The sequence below is a fragment of the Equus asinus genome, chromosome 5, assembly GCF_041296235.1.
Source record: "Equus asinus isolate D_3611 breed Donkey chromosome 5, EquAss-T2T_v2, whole genome shotgun sequence".
Lineage (NCBI taxonomy): Eukaryota > Metazoa > Chordata > Mammalia > Perissodactyla > Equidae > Equus > Equus asinus.
Genome location: NC_091794.1, coordinates 104,966,526 through 104,980,779, shown reverse-complemented (window position 1 = coordinate 104,980,779; position 14,254 = coordinate 104,966,526). Strand labels below are relative to the sequence as shown.

At 49.6% G+C, this 14,254-nt stretch overlaps 1 long non-coding RNA gene across 2 annotated transcripts; it reads left to right on the top strand.

Moving 5' to 3' along the window:
- The first annotated feature begins 484 nt into the window (after positions 1-484).
- Positions 485-11,627, top strand: LOC106836706 (uncharacterized). Of its 2 annotated transcripts, XR_011503631.1 has the most exons (5): positions 485-814; positions 955-1,125; positions 4,431-4,541; positions 5,131-5,268; positions 11,331-11,627. It is a non-coding gene; the product is annotated as an uncharacterized lncRNA (long non-coding RNA). The 2 variants fall into 2 exon arrangements; XR_001399432.3 differs by lacking the exons at positions 4,431-4,541; positions 5,131-5,268 and having other exon boundaries at positions 502-814.
- Positions 11,628-14,254: the final 2,627 nt, after the last annotated feature.

Here is a 14,254-nt window from a genome sequence, read left to right as displayed (position 1 = left end):
TGCTTCTGAGCATCCCCCTCCTTTTGGGCGCACACCCCGGAATGGGGCAGAAAGCACAGGAGAGAAAGGGACAGTCAAAAAAGGCCAAATGCAGCGGGAAGGTCAGGCGGCACCGGGAATGGGCAGCTCCGGCCCTCGCCTTCCCGCTTGCCTGGCGCAGGCAGGAAGCACTGGAACCAGCTCCAGAATTTCATGGGCGGGGCCGGTTGGAGAGGGGCCTGTGACCACCAGCTACTGGGCAGTCCCATTGGTCCTGCAGGCTGACCTCACTGCCCAGGCCCGCGGGAGCCCGGCCTGGGGCCACATTCCACGCTGAAGAGCCCCTCTCCAGGCCTTGGTTGGCGCCAATGTCTTTTTAGGAACGAAAGGTCTAATTTTAGTGTCCCAGCCTTCGACACCTTCTCAAAATAGCTCCCTGTTTTCCCTCTTGTCCCTGCCCCTTCCTTGGAGAAGGTGAACCCCCTGCGTCCCCATGATCCGAGCTGGTGAGCACAGGCCCACATCCTTGTATGGGTTTCGGTGGAGGGACCCGTGTCCCTGCCGCGTGTTCCGTGTGACCAGACCCAGAGGACTCAGCTTGGGAGAGGGCAGCGCATGACCCACCAGGCCGGGGTCCCATAGCAACAGCAGCCGCCGGAGCTCATCCCGCCTCCCCCATGTCGTCTGCCAGCTCAGGGCGGCACATACGCCTGTGACTCTCATCCAGGTCCCCACCCCACTGGACATCCGGCCCGCCTAAGCCCAGCCTCTACTATAGGAATCCTGGGTCGGCTGACACCGTGCCCCAGGGCAGCCGCTGTGTTCCATTTTGCAGGTTCTGTCTCATTGTGGTATTGATAATAACAATTGCTAAGCTTCTCTGAGCATTGACCACGGTGCCAGGAGCTTCTCGCGCACAACTTCATTTACTCCTCGCAGGCATCCTCTGAGATGAGAACTTTATTGTTCCCCCAGGTTGTGGAGTCACCAAGGGGTGGAACTGGGATGTGAACTCAGGAAATTTGACCCGCAGTCTCTGCTTCGCTGTCCGCATGGGGTTGCCCACGATCCTCATGCAGCCCTCTCTCCACGGCCTCTGTCCAGTCCCTTCTTTGGAGTACTCCATTTCAGATTCTTCTAGACCTCGTAAGTAAGCAGGCCAGAGGGGTTGTCCCACTTGCCTGAGGTTACACAGAACACTAGTGGTGGATGAAGACACCCAGCTCCAAAGTCCTAGGATGTAGGTGGCATTCCTGGAAGGAGGGTGTGGCTCCCGTGAGAAGTGATGTGTCTGAGACAGTCGTGTGTTGTCCTACACCCAGACAAAGAAGGTGATCCCAGGAAACAGCCAGGCGTGTACATCCCGGCCTGGAAAGGCTTGGCCAGCAGCCCTTTCCCTCACCGGCCCTGTGCTCAGCGGCAGAAAACCTTTCTAAAGGGGCCACCAGCAGGCCCAGTGATTGGTGGCTGGGAAGCAGATTCAGGAGGCCCCCAGGGACACTGCCCATCGGGACTCATAGTCCTGCTGGGAGATGGACATGTCACAAAGGGGAAAAGGTAGAGTGGGCCCTCCTGGGCCTCCTCCTGCTGCAATCAGAGCCCAAACCCCACATCCAGGGGCTCCCCAGAGGGATTGTGCGTGGCGGGAGCTCCCTCCTGGGGCCCTGGGGCCTGGCTCCTGTGATGGTCTCCTGGCCTACAACCCGGGGGTCGGATCACGCTGCCCACGCTTGTCGGTGCCAGGGTTGGGGGAGGGAAGGTACAGACAGGGTGGATGGGACCCGGCAGTGCACTCAGTCAGACGGCCAGGGAAGAGCATCGGGGTCTCGGGCAGCTCCTCCAAGGCCCCAAACTGTCTAGGTTCATCCGAGCCTTTGACTGTCAGGACAGGAAAATGCAATTTATCATCTGAGTGGATAAAGAGCCACTCTTCTGAAAGGAGCTGGAGACTGGCCACCTTCCTGGTCGCTGCCACCGCCAGAGTCGGTGCTTGGTGGCAGGAGGGTGGGCACAGGCGCCAGGCTAGAGGGAGCAGCGGAAGAAGAGGGGGACTTTTCCACGGCCGGAAGGGGTGCCAAGCCTTGAAATGACCAGAGGGACTGAAGCTAACACTGCACTTCCCATGTGGGTGACACCGGGGCTGCAAACTCAACCCCTCAGAGGCGCCAGGTAAGTAGTGCAAGGGGCGAAGCAACCAGGTGACAAACAGCATCTGACCTTGGGCCCAGGTATGGGGACGTCGCAGGGCATGCGGAGGGCTGTGGGGACCTGGGGACCTTGTCTGAAGGGAGCAGCTCAGCGGGTCTGAGTGCCGTCTGGGGGCAACGTACCGGTATTGTCAGATGCACAAGTCAATTCGAAATCTTCTGTAGAAGTCTGATTTTTTATTCTTGGTCAAAATTTGTAAAATATTTCTTTTGCTGTTAAAAATTTTTAACAAAACGCGTCTGCAGGAGGTACCCAGCTGTGGAGAGGGCTAGGGGACAGCATCTGCTGTGAGATGATGCTTTTCTTTTTTACAAAGCACGTTGTCTTGTAGAATTGTCACCCTGACCCTGTGAGCAGACTAGGCAGGTCTGCTGTGTTCATCCTACAGATTAGGAAAACTGAGGCCCAGATGCGTGGAGTACTTTGCAAGTGTCACACAGCAGAGGCAGAGAAGGGACTTCAACTCAGGTCCCTCTGATTCCGAAGGGGTGCTCCTTCCGCTCAGCCACGGCGAGGCTGTGTGGTGAGGGAAGGGGTGGGGCTGCCTGCAGGAATGGGAGCCACTGTCTGCAGTTTTGCACCGGGAGAGCCGACCCCACCCTGGTACCTGAACTCCCAGCTCCCTGCTCTCAGCACCCTGAGAAAAGCTAAGGGTGGAGATAAGGTTGCTGAGGTGCTGATGGGGCATGTGACATGAAGATTTTTGCAGCTCCCGAGACAGCCCCCACCCTCCGCAGGCCTGGCTGGTGGAATGCCAAAAAGAAAGGTCAGGTGATGGCCAGGGCGTCGCTGATGGACAGATTCCAGTGTCAATCTCAGGAGCCCCAGGCTGAGACCTGCCCCACCTCCAAGGCACCCTCCCCAGCCGAGGGCTTCCTGTGTCTCACCTGTCGGGCTCCTCACCCTCCAGAAGGTCTTCGCATCACTGGGGCTTGCCTGACCCTTGGGAGTCCACAGCCCTGAGATCGGAGATCCCCGGCGGGGGAAGGGCAGCCCAGATGCCTCCAGGACAGGAGCGAACTGGGCTGCCGAGGACCCTCCCTTTGAGACTATCCAGCATTCCTCGTGCCCTAAAGGAGACCCAAGGGAAGCCACTTAGGACCAAAGACACCCCTCCACCACCAGTTCAACCCACCAATGCAGGAGGCTCCAGCCTCTGAACGCCCAGGACACACACACACCTTGGAAGCACCTGCTTAGTGCCCCCCCTGACTTAACTCTGGGGCCTGCTGCCCACCCCTCCCCTGGCTTAATGGCTGCTTCTGGGGTGCGGGTCCTGTCTCGGGTCCAGTCTCTTTCCCCGCTGGAGGCTCCGGCCAGCCCGGGATGTTCTGCCGGCCCTGCTCAGAAACTGATGCCCCAACCACCCACCTGTTTGCCGGTGGGGCTGTCTAGACCCGGCCTTTCCAACGGAACTAAACTGAAGCCCCCTCCCACCTCCAGGACTGGGTTTTGTTGTTTGTTTAAAATCTCAGATCTTTTATATGTTTTAACTTATGAATATTATGATGTCTGCCTTGCCAGCCTTTTTCTAGAAAAGCAATTATTTCTGAAGTCAAGTGGAACTTTCCCTGCAGCCCTGTTGTGAAAGAAGCAGGAGACACTGGAAAATCGGGCAATGTCCCCAAGTGCCCCACGGGGTGGACACCAGTGTGGCTGTTACTGGGCTGGAGGAAGGAGTTTCTGGGTCTTTCCTTGCCCGGTCCCCTCAGTTCTGTCTTACCAGGAGCCCAATTCTGTTCTTACTCAGGGAATGGTACAGAGGGAGTCAGAAATACAGCCCCATGCTGGGCTCTGGCTGCTGACAGGTCGCCCACACCAGGCCTGGGGATGGGGAGGGAACCAACACTCGCTGGCCACCTATTACGACTTGGTGCTTTTACATGCTAACTCAATGCTAACCTGGGCATTAGGCATCATTACCCCATTTTACTGGTGAGCCAACAGGCTCAGAGAGATAAAGCAACTTGCCCAAGGTCACACAGCCCTCAATAGGCAGAGCTGGGATTTGAACTGAGGTCTGTGTGACTGCAAGGTCTATGCCCTTTTCAGTGCACCAGGCACAACTCTCAGGGAAGACAGCGTAAGGTTGGCTCTGATCACTATGCAGCTGATCCCAGACAGGAGGGGGACGAGCCCTCCTTCACAGTCTAAGAGTGCCAACACAGGGACCAGGATCTCCTGCAAGAGTTCCCTTGCCTCGCCTGCTAGCCTCAGGCTGAGCCGCTGCTCTGTATTCTCAGTCTGGCCAGCGAGGAGAGAGCCGGCAGTGTCATCCAGGTGAAGAGAAAGCCTTCACTGCCACCTGCTGGACACACAGTAGGAGCATTTCCAGTGGACCCTGCATCCCCAGAGTAAGTCATCCCCGGCCACAGGAAAGGGTGGGGCTGAGACAACGGAGGGCAGGGGCACAGGCCAGGCTGCCTCTCAGGAGGTTAGCTCCTAAACTTGACCCTACAAAAGGCGTGGGTATTCTTCCTGCCAGAACCTTAGAAAGTTGCAGCTGGAAGGCTCAAAGCAGGATGGATGGATGGATGGATGGATGGATAGATGGACGGATGGATGACAGGATGGATGGGTGGATGGATGACAGGATGGATGGATGGATGGATGGATAGATGGATGGTTGGATGACAGGATGGATGGGTGGATGGATGGATGGATGGATGGATGGATGACAGGATGAATGGACAAATGGATGAAGGCGTGTCCGCTGCCAAGAGCCAGGCTGGGAGGAAGGCTGGCTAATTGCTGTAGCACGGAACAAGGCAATTTTCTGCACAATGTCCCGGCTGTTTGAGTTCAGAGAGAACGATCAGAGAGGCCAGCTGCGGCCTCATGTCATCTCTATTTCTGATCAGCCCAAAATTTTCACAACAATCATGACCATCAGGAGCCTGTGGCCGCTGCCACTATACACCTCCCCTATGTTCCCTCTCCCAGCCTAACGACCCACCCGCCTGCGCTGAGGACGGCCTGGGTGACACTGGCCCCAGGAACCCTGGAGAAGTGGACAGCTCAGCTGGAGGGAGGAAAAGAGGAGGAGATCTGGGGCCGTGCCCCACAGCTAACATCTATTGAGTATGTCCTTTCTGCCAAATCTTATGCCCAGGACACTACACTCAGGCTCTCGTTGAGTCTGACCGATCACTGAGGGTGGGAGGGAGGCCTCCACTCAGAGGGGAACATCAGCGTCCACAGCCCTCAGTCCAGATAGCGGTCCCCAGGACCCAGTCCTGCTGACCACCTTCTGCTGCGTAGGCCACAAAGGGAGAAGCATCATGGAGTAGTTAAGCTGGCAGCCCTGGGGCCAGACTGCCTGTCCTGGACATCACCCATCAGCAGTGTGATCTTGAGCAAGTTACTTAACCTCTCTGAGCCCCACTTTCTGCATCTGTGATACAGAGATCGTGATAGCACCTACCCAGTGCGCCTGGTCCTCCAGCTGGCACAGCGCCAATTCTGACTGGCAACAGTGCCATATGGTTGTTACATTGTGTTCTCTTATTATAAAAAATGTCAAACATCATAAAAGTTGAGAAAACAGTATAAGAACCCCCATAAATCCGTCATCATCATTTTGCCATATTTGTTTCACCCAATCTTTTTCTTTCATTAAAGCGTTACACACACAGAAAATGTTCTTATTGATAGAAACAGACACAAAGCGTACAGCTTGATGGATTTTTACAGTGAACCAGACAGATCGAGGTACAGAACATTCTCAGCCACCCAAAACCTCCCTCATACCCCTCACGTTCCCACCAAGGGTAACCACCGTTCTGACTTCTATCGTCGGTGATAAGTTTTGCCTGTTCGGGCAATTTATAAGATGGAGTCACTCAGTACGTACTCTTTTGTACCCTTCTTGTTCTCGAGATCAAGTTTGTAAGATTCATCCACATAGTCGTGTGTGTGTGCGTACTGTGGTTCTGCCTTCCTCGTTGCTGTTTATATGTAGGAATGAGCCACAATTTGTCCACTGTAATGTTGGTGGACGTTTGGGTTGTTATCTGTTATAATTCTGCCGTGGAAATTCTTGTCCATGTGTTTTGGTACATATATACTCATACTTATTTTTCTGGTTATGCACCTAGGAGTGGAATTGCTGCATCATAGGGTGTGTGCATGTTCAGCTTCAGTAGATGCTTTCACAGAGGGTTTCAAAGAGGTTGCATCAATTGACACTCTCACCTGCCGCGTATGAGAGTTCCAGTCGCTCCACATTCTCACCAACACCTGGCATTGTCATTTTTAAATATTTTATCCACTCTGGTGGGTGCATAATGGTATCTCATTGTGGTCTTAGTTTGCATATCCCTGACGACTAATAATACTGACCACTTTTCACATGCTTATCAGCCATTCGCATCTCCTCTTTTGTGAAATGCCTTTCAAGTTTTGCCCAGTTTTCTAGTAGATTGCCATTTTCTTATTGATTGGTAGTTCTTTATATATTCTGGATAGAAATCCTTTGACCCATATATGTATTGCAAATATCTTTTCCCACTTGGCGACTTACATTTTAACTTTCTTAATGGTGTCTTAGCAGATCTTAATTTTAATGTAACCCCATTCATTAGTCTTTCCCTTTATGGAAAAGTGTTTTTAGACTCCTATTTAAGAAATCCCTCAAGATCAGAAATACTCTCTTGGTTTATCTTTTAGAAGAGGTGTTGCTTAATCTTTCACATTTGGGTCTATGATCTACTCGGAATTGGTCTGTGTATATGGTGTAAGGTGTCAAGGTTCTTTTTCTCCATTTGGATATCCAGTTGAGACAGCACCATCTACTTAAAAATGCTGTAGTTGACTAACACGTGTGGTTGTTGTTCACCAGGTGACTATAAATGCATGCCTCTACTTCTGGACTTTCTACTTTTTTCCATTTGTCTATTTATCTATCCTTGCACCCAAACCACACTGTTTTAATTACTGTAGGTTGTGGTGAGCTTTAACATAAACAGCTTTACTTTAGCCAATGCCACACATCTTCACCAACATTTGCAGAACTCAATCTTTTTAATTTTAGCTATTCTAGAGAGTGGTCTTTTGTTGTGGTTTTAGTTTCCATTTTCCTGCTGAGAAATTATGTTAAGCACTTTTTATGTGCTTACTGGGCATTCATATATCTTCTTTTGGGAAGTGTCCATTCAGGTTTTTGCCCATTTTTTCTTGGGTTCTCTTTTTATTAATGGATTTGTAGGATTTGCTTGTATATTCTGCATACAAGTCCTTTTGCCAGATGTATATATTGTGAATATTATCTCCCAGTCTGTAGCTTGTTTTTCATTTTTTTGCTTTCATTTACGTTGATTTAATGAGCAGTTTTTACTGTTGCTGGAATGCAAATTATCAATTTTCTATTATATGTAATGCTTTTTGCTGTTCTCTGTAATTAAATTTTGTCTCCTGCAAGCTTACAAAGATACTCTCTTATGTTTTCTTTTAGAAGCTTTATGATTATAGCTTTTATGTTTAGGTTTATGATCCATTTTTATCCCTGCTTTGGGGTTAATTTGCTCTTCTTTTTCTAGCTTCTCAAGGTAGAAACTCAGAATATTTATTTTTAAATCTTTCATTTAAAACTGCAGACTTCCTTCTAAGGACTACTTTAGCTGAATCTCACAATTTTTGATGCATTCGTTTTTTATTATCATTGAGTTTAAAATAGCTCCTAATTTCTCTTTTGATTTCCCCTTTGGACCGTGGATTATTTAGAAGAGTGTTGTTTAATTATCAAGCATATAGGGCTTTTCTAGACGACTCATTTGTTTTTATTTCTAATTCAATTCTTTTCTGGTCAAACAACATATTCTGTAAGATTTTTGTGTTTTCCCTTTAGTCTGTCCGTTTTTGCTTCATCGCATTTTGAAAGTCCATTATTAGGTGAATAACCACGTAGGATTGGTATGTCTTTCCAATGAAATCTCCCTTTCATCATTATGAAATGTCCTTATTTATCCCTGGTAACATTCCTTGTCTTAAATCCTATATGGTTTGATATTAACATAACCACACAAATTTTATAATGATTGCTAGGATGTGGTATATGATTTTCCATTCTTAGTGCCAACCTATTTGTGTCTTTATATTAAAGTGTGTGGCTAGTAGCAGCACATGGTTGAGTCTTGTTGTTTTGACCCTACTGGATAACCTCTGGCCTTTAATTAGAAGATTTCGTTCATTTACATTTAGTGTAATTATTGATACGGTTGGGTGTGTCTATCATCTTCCTATTTTCTATTTATTCTTCTTCCTCTTTGTTACTCCTTTCCTGACTTCTTTTAGGCTAACTGAATAACTTTATATTCCATTTTGTTGCCTTTATTCATTTTTTAGCTATGCCTTTTTATACTGCTCTAGAGATTATAATATACACTGTTAAGTTTCCAGACCTAGGATTAATATTTTACCACTTCAGGTAAAAGGTAAATACATTAAAACAGCATAATTCCATTTAACCTCCTTCTTGGTGCTATGAATGTTATATATTTCACTTCCACCTAGGTTATAAACTCCCAAATATGAAATAATTATTTGTGCTTTAAACAGTTACCTGTTAAAAACATTAAGAAAATAAAAGTTAGTTTTACTTTTAGCCATGCATTTACCCTTTCTGGTGCCTTCCATGCCCTCATGGACATCAGTTTCCCCCTTTGCATCATTTCCTTTCAAATTAAAGTACTTCCTTCAGCATATCTGGTCATGCAGTTCTGCTGAAGACAGATTTTCTCAACTCTTCTTTCTGTCTGAAATAGTCTTTATTTCACTCTCATATTTGAAGGCTATCTTAGCTGAATACAGAATTCTGCATTAACAGTTTTTTTCCCCAGCACCTTAAAGGCAGTCATTCCACTGTCTTCTAGCCTCTGTTGTTTCTGATGAGAAGCCTGTCAGTCTATATTCAAAGTTCCCCACTTGCCTCCAAAATGGCTTCTTATCACTGGTTAGTTCAAATCAAGACCCAAAAAGGATCCTCACATTGCGTTTGGTAATTATGGTTGTTTAGTTCCTTTTAATCTGAACAGCTCTTGCTCCCTGACACCTTGTGTGTGTGTGTGTGTGTGTGTGTGTGTGTGTGATTGATTTTTGAAGGACTGGGTCAGTTGTCCTAAGGAATGTCCCTCATCCTAAATTTGTCTGATTTTTTCCCTCATGGTAGGTACTTCTCCCTCTAAATTTAACTTGTACCAATATCCTCTAAACTTCCTGTAAACTAGACACTGATCTGCAAGCCTGATTAGATTCCAGTTTGTCAGTTTTGTATTTTATATTGTTTGACATTAAATGTATTGAACGACAGCTCTCCATCTACCTCATAAGGTTGTCAGGGGAGTAAAGGATCACAAAGCATTCCTCAGCACCTGGCTTATGGCAAGGACATCTAAACGCTAGCTAGTGTCATTATCATCACCCAGTTATGCCAGAGATGACAAATTGGCAGTCTGATCCTGTTTTTTAGTTTTAAATTAATTCTCAACACTTAAAAATCTGGAAATTTTATGTAAGATTCTAGATCCCTGGCTTCTCTGGCAGCCCTGGGTCCCTCTTTCTGCATGGTCTCAAACAGCTGCAGAGAGCTGCCAATGCTTCCCGCAGGGGGACCCACTCGCTCCAGTTCAGTCTTTGTCCTCTCAGGTCACATGGGTTTGTACCTCCTGCTCTAGGCTCACTTTGTGTCTTGTCTGAAGAGCAGGGACTTTTCTGAGGTCCTCTTCCTGTAGCTTCAGATCTTTAGAGAGGCTGTGACTGCCACTGCTGAGAGGAGTCCATATCAATTCAACCAGTATTCTCTGAGTCCTTTACCCAATCAACTAAGGCAACAAAGGCCATTCTCAACAACCATTCTGTCACATCCCAGGGCTCTCCAAAGGGTTCCATGGTTACTATCAAGGACCAGGTGAACCAACACCTGGGAAGAAATTTTGACCCCCATCAGTGAAGAATTTAGTCTCTGTGGTGAGAAATGGACAAAGCTACTGGTTGGCCAACGGTGGGGAAGTAGGAAGGACTTGCCATGGTTCACACAATTCATACTTGTCTATACGGCAAAACCAAGACACCAGTGTACACTCATTTCCCTACCAACATTGTTTCTCAAGAGGAAGGGCCACATATCAAAATTCAAACATTTGTGGACGAAAAAGTCCATCCCCAGAGTAGGCAAGAGGTACTACTTGGGCAATAACTCAAGCCTGATAATATTAATTAGTATTGAAGAAAAGTCATAGTGAATTAGTGTCAAGCTTAGCTGACTTGATCCAACAGGTCATGAGATTTGAAAGAGGAGATATTTTAAAATATGAGGACATTATCTCTATTTCTGAGAAAATAAACCGCTAACAGGCAGTAGACTCATACGTTGGAAAAACATTTTTTGAGCACTTATTGTGAGCTCTATTAGAACAGGCACTGTTCTAGGCACTTGGGACGTATCAGCAAACAAACAAACCTAAAATCCCTGCCTTGGCACAGCTCACACTCTAGGGAGTAAAATCTAGGAGTTGTCCCATTACGGAAATTAACTCTGTGCAGACGCTCAACGCTGATCCTGATGTTCTGAAAATACTGCATTGGAATTAACCATAAAAATCATATTAAATCCCATTGTTTATGGAATTCCATACCAGGCAGACACAATAACGGACGCTGGTGACTCAGGGGGGCTCAGGACACACCGAATCCCTTAGTCACACAGGGGAGACACATTACCCTAGGATTAAACAGGAGACGTTGCCACAGAGACACAGGGAACTCCAGGAGCTCATTCCAGGCAGACCACATCCGGTCCAGGAAGGAGGTGGGCGTGAAAGTCAGAGACGCGCTGGGATAGAGTCGTATGTAGGCTGCTTGTAACTCTCACTTGGCACAAGGGGATGAGCAAGCGAACTCACACGGACACATTTGTGCCTGAGGTCAGGATTCCTGTGGGACACGCAAATAAGGTAATCACAGAATCGACCTGAAGCGGACAGGTACCTAGAGACTCTCCATCTCTCACAGCCGTAGCCACCATGTTTTTCTTGTCCACCATCCATTTTAACAAGTATGCTTCACTTTTCCTTCCAGGAGACCTCCCCCCCCCCACTCCTGTCTCTACGGTTTGGGTGATGCTAACCACTCTGACACCTTCTTTCCAGGAAGGAAACACCTTCTTTCCAGGCCAGGCCACAGAGATGGAACTTTTGCTGAGACGCCTGGGCAAGAGACAGCCTCTGTCCACTGGGATGAAATGGGATCAAAGGCTCTCAGGAAGCCATTTTTCTCCCTCATGGAGTAAGCCACATGCACAGGAAGCCCTCACAATGGAAGCGTATCCAGGGGACGGAGAGATGCAGAATCCTAATGACAGCACTTGAACCCCTGGATCCAGCTATACCTGAACCCATGTAACACTTCTCATTAACATGAGCCAATAAATCCCCCATTATGCTTAAGCCCAGCTTGAACTGGGTTTCCATTACTATTTGGTAGAACCATGGTACCTATAAATGGTGCCCACCTTCTCCTCCCCACTTTCTTCTCCAAGCCCAGGGTCAGAGTATGTCTTGTAGTGACATTGGCACCCTCTGCACTCTAATGTCCAAAGGAGCTTCCGTTCCTCCCACTCTCTGCCCCTTTCTTGGCGGCAGTTGCTTCCAGCCCCTCTCCCTCCTGATCCCCCTGCCTCCTCTCCTTACCTGCTGACCAGGGGCTGGGTGGGCCTGAGGGGCTTGAATCTGGGCTTGGGCTGGCCTCCAGTGACATGAGGCTGTCATCCTGGACGCCGTATTGGTTGTTCCCAAGGAGCCAGTACGTTTTCATCTTCCCTATGCCCTGAGAGGGGGGACAAAGGCCACACTGACCGACTCAGTGACTGCCCATTCCGTCAGCTTCTGGGAGGAGAAGCATCGGACTGCTTCCTGGGGGCAAGACCACGTCTCCCACTCCCTGGGGTACCTCATGGATCAGAACAGGGCAGACGCTCAGGAAACATTCATGGAACCAATGAATGACCCACAGCGGCCTCTCAGAGGTCCCCACCAAGCACGGGAAGGGATGGCATGGATGATCCAGGGCCACAAATGATCCCAGAGTCTTCTAGATTCGTCTGGGTAACCTGTTACTATGTGTGCAGCCAACTGTCCATCCCAACTGTTCTTGTCTTGTGTTATTAATCCAACCTAGTTTTCTGGGCTGCCCTGGCTGGGTTTTGTAGGCACATAGGCTGAGCCAACCAGGGTGGATGACAAGAGAAGGAATCATGGCTGAGAAAGAGAAATGCGGCCCCCGACCTTCAGGAGCTGACTGGGCACTCACGGCTGGGCTCTGGTGCTCTCCTGTTGAACATAATGTCATGGAACATCAGCGTCAGACAAGGCCACTCTGTGACCACGTGGCTCAACACCAAAAAGATCCCCTGTAATCATGTCTGAACACAGACAAAGCAGGAATATTGTCCAAGCCGCAAATACAAACATCCCCTCTCCTAGCTCATGAGTGACTGCTATTTCTTCACCAGTTATAGCTTTGGCCTCGCTTCGGTCTCCCTCCCTACAGAGAAAATGTGTTGAGATACGGAATCATTGAATCGTCCCTGCTCTCTGACAGCACCCAACCCAGAGCAAAGCCCCACTTCCTTAGACTTTCCCCCAAACCACCCAAGTTAAGCCTGAGTCCTCTAAGTCTTTTCTACACTCTCCTACTGAAACGCCCCTGTCCCCATGGGGTGCTTTCTCATCCTCTGCAGCGAGGAGGAAACCCAGCCTGTTCAACCCGGCTGTGCCCCTGGTGGTGCCGGCTGGAGGGCGTTGATAGAAATGGAGGTTCCACTGGGATCCCACGACATACTCCACAGGTTACAGAGGACTGTGGAACAGCAGAGCGAGGCGACAGCTTGACAACTCCCTTCTGAAAAAGAATTAGCTCCAACCCCTGGGGTAAGAAAACCAAGGAAGAAGTCAAAGTATGAGGGTGTACCCTTCAAATGACCCCCAAATGCTTCTAGAACCTTCCAGCAGAATTCTCTATCAAAGATAAGGACCCCACAGTCAACGTAGGTCTTGCTTTTTGCCCACAGCAAACCCTCACCTTGACCTTGATTTCCCCTTGAAATGCAATCTCACAGGCACCGTCTTTCGTGCAGGTGTGGCTTGTGGTTGAGCTGATGCTCCACGCCAAACACGGTTCATGAAAAAGACCACCTCAGCTGCAGCGCCAAGGAAGGCTTCCTGGAGGAGGAGGCATTGAGCTGAGCTTCAGGGGAAGGGTGGAATTTAAATATGAGAGAGGCACAGGAGGGGCATTATGAGAGGGGAGAGCAGAGGGAGCAGGCAGGACCTGGAGCAGGCTGGTTTGGGGAAGGACACATGGTGCCACACATTCGCAGTGAAGAGGCCGGATGGAGGAGAAGGCTGGGGTTTGCTGGGTGCGCATGTGGAAGCCCCCGGGGGCAAAAGGGGTCTCAGGAGAGATTTTTCTGGCAGTAGCGGCAGCGCAGATCAGAATAGGCAGAGCGGGTGAGAAGGCGGATGGAGACTGCCTGCTTGTGTTTAAGTTCTGTCTCCCGGGAGAGGAAGACAGGGCCACGCAGCTTAGGGCAGGGGGGAGAGCTGGGGGGCAAGCGAGTGGTGGGTGGGAGTGGGCAGGTCAAGCCAGAGAACGACCCGGGGAGCCGTGGGCACCCCTGCCGTGGACTGAGGGTCTGCTCTGCCTGAGACTCTGCTGGGAGCTTTGGACGACTTTTCTCATCTAATCTCAACATCAGACCTGTGGATCGGGCATTTTTATCCCAGAAGAGCAGACTGCGGCTCAGAGGAGAAATAAACTTCCCGGGGGTCCATAGCACGTGACTTAAAGTGGTTCTTCCACCGCTGAAATCTAAGGACCGCAGGAGCAGCCGGAGGCGGGGAGGAGCGAGGCGCGGCGGCTGCGGGGCAGGTGCGGGCAGGTGCGGGGCAGGTGCGGGCCCGCGGGAAGGAGGCAGGGCCGCGCGGTCCGAGCCGGGATGTGAGGCGGGCTGGCTGGGGTCCGAGCGAAGGGCCCCAGACCTCCGAGCACCTCGGGGAGTGTTGGCACCAATGTC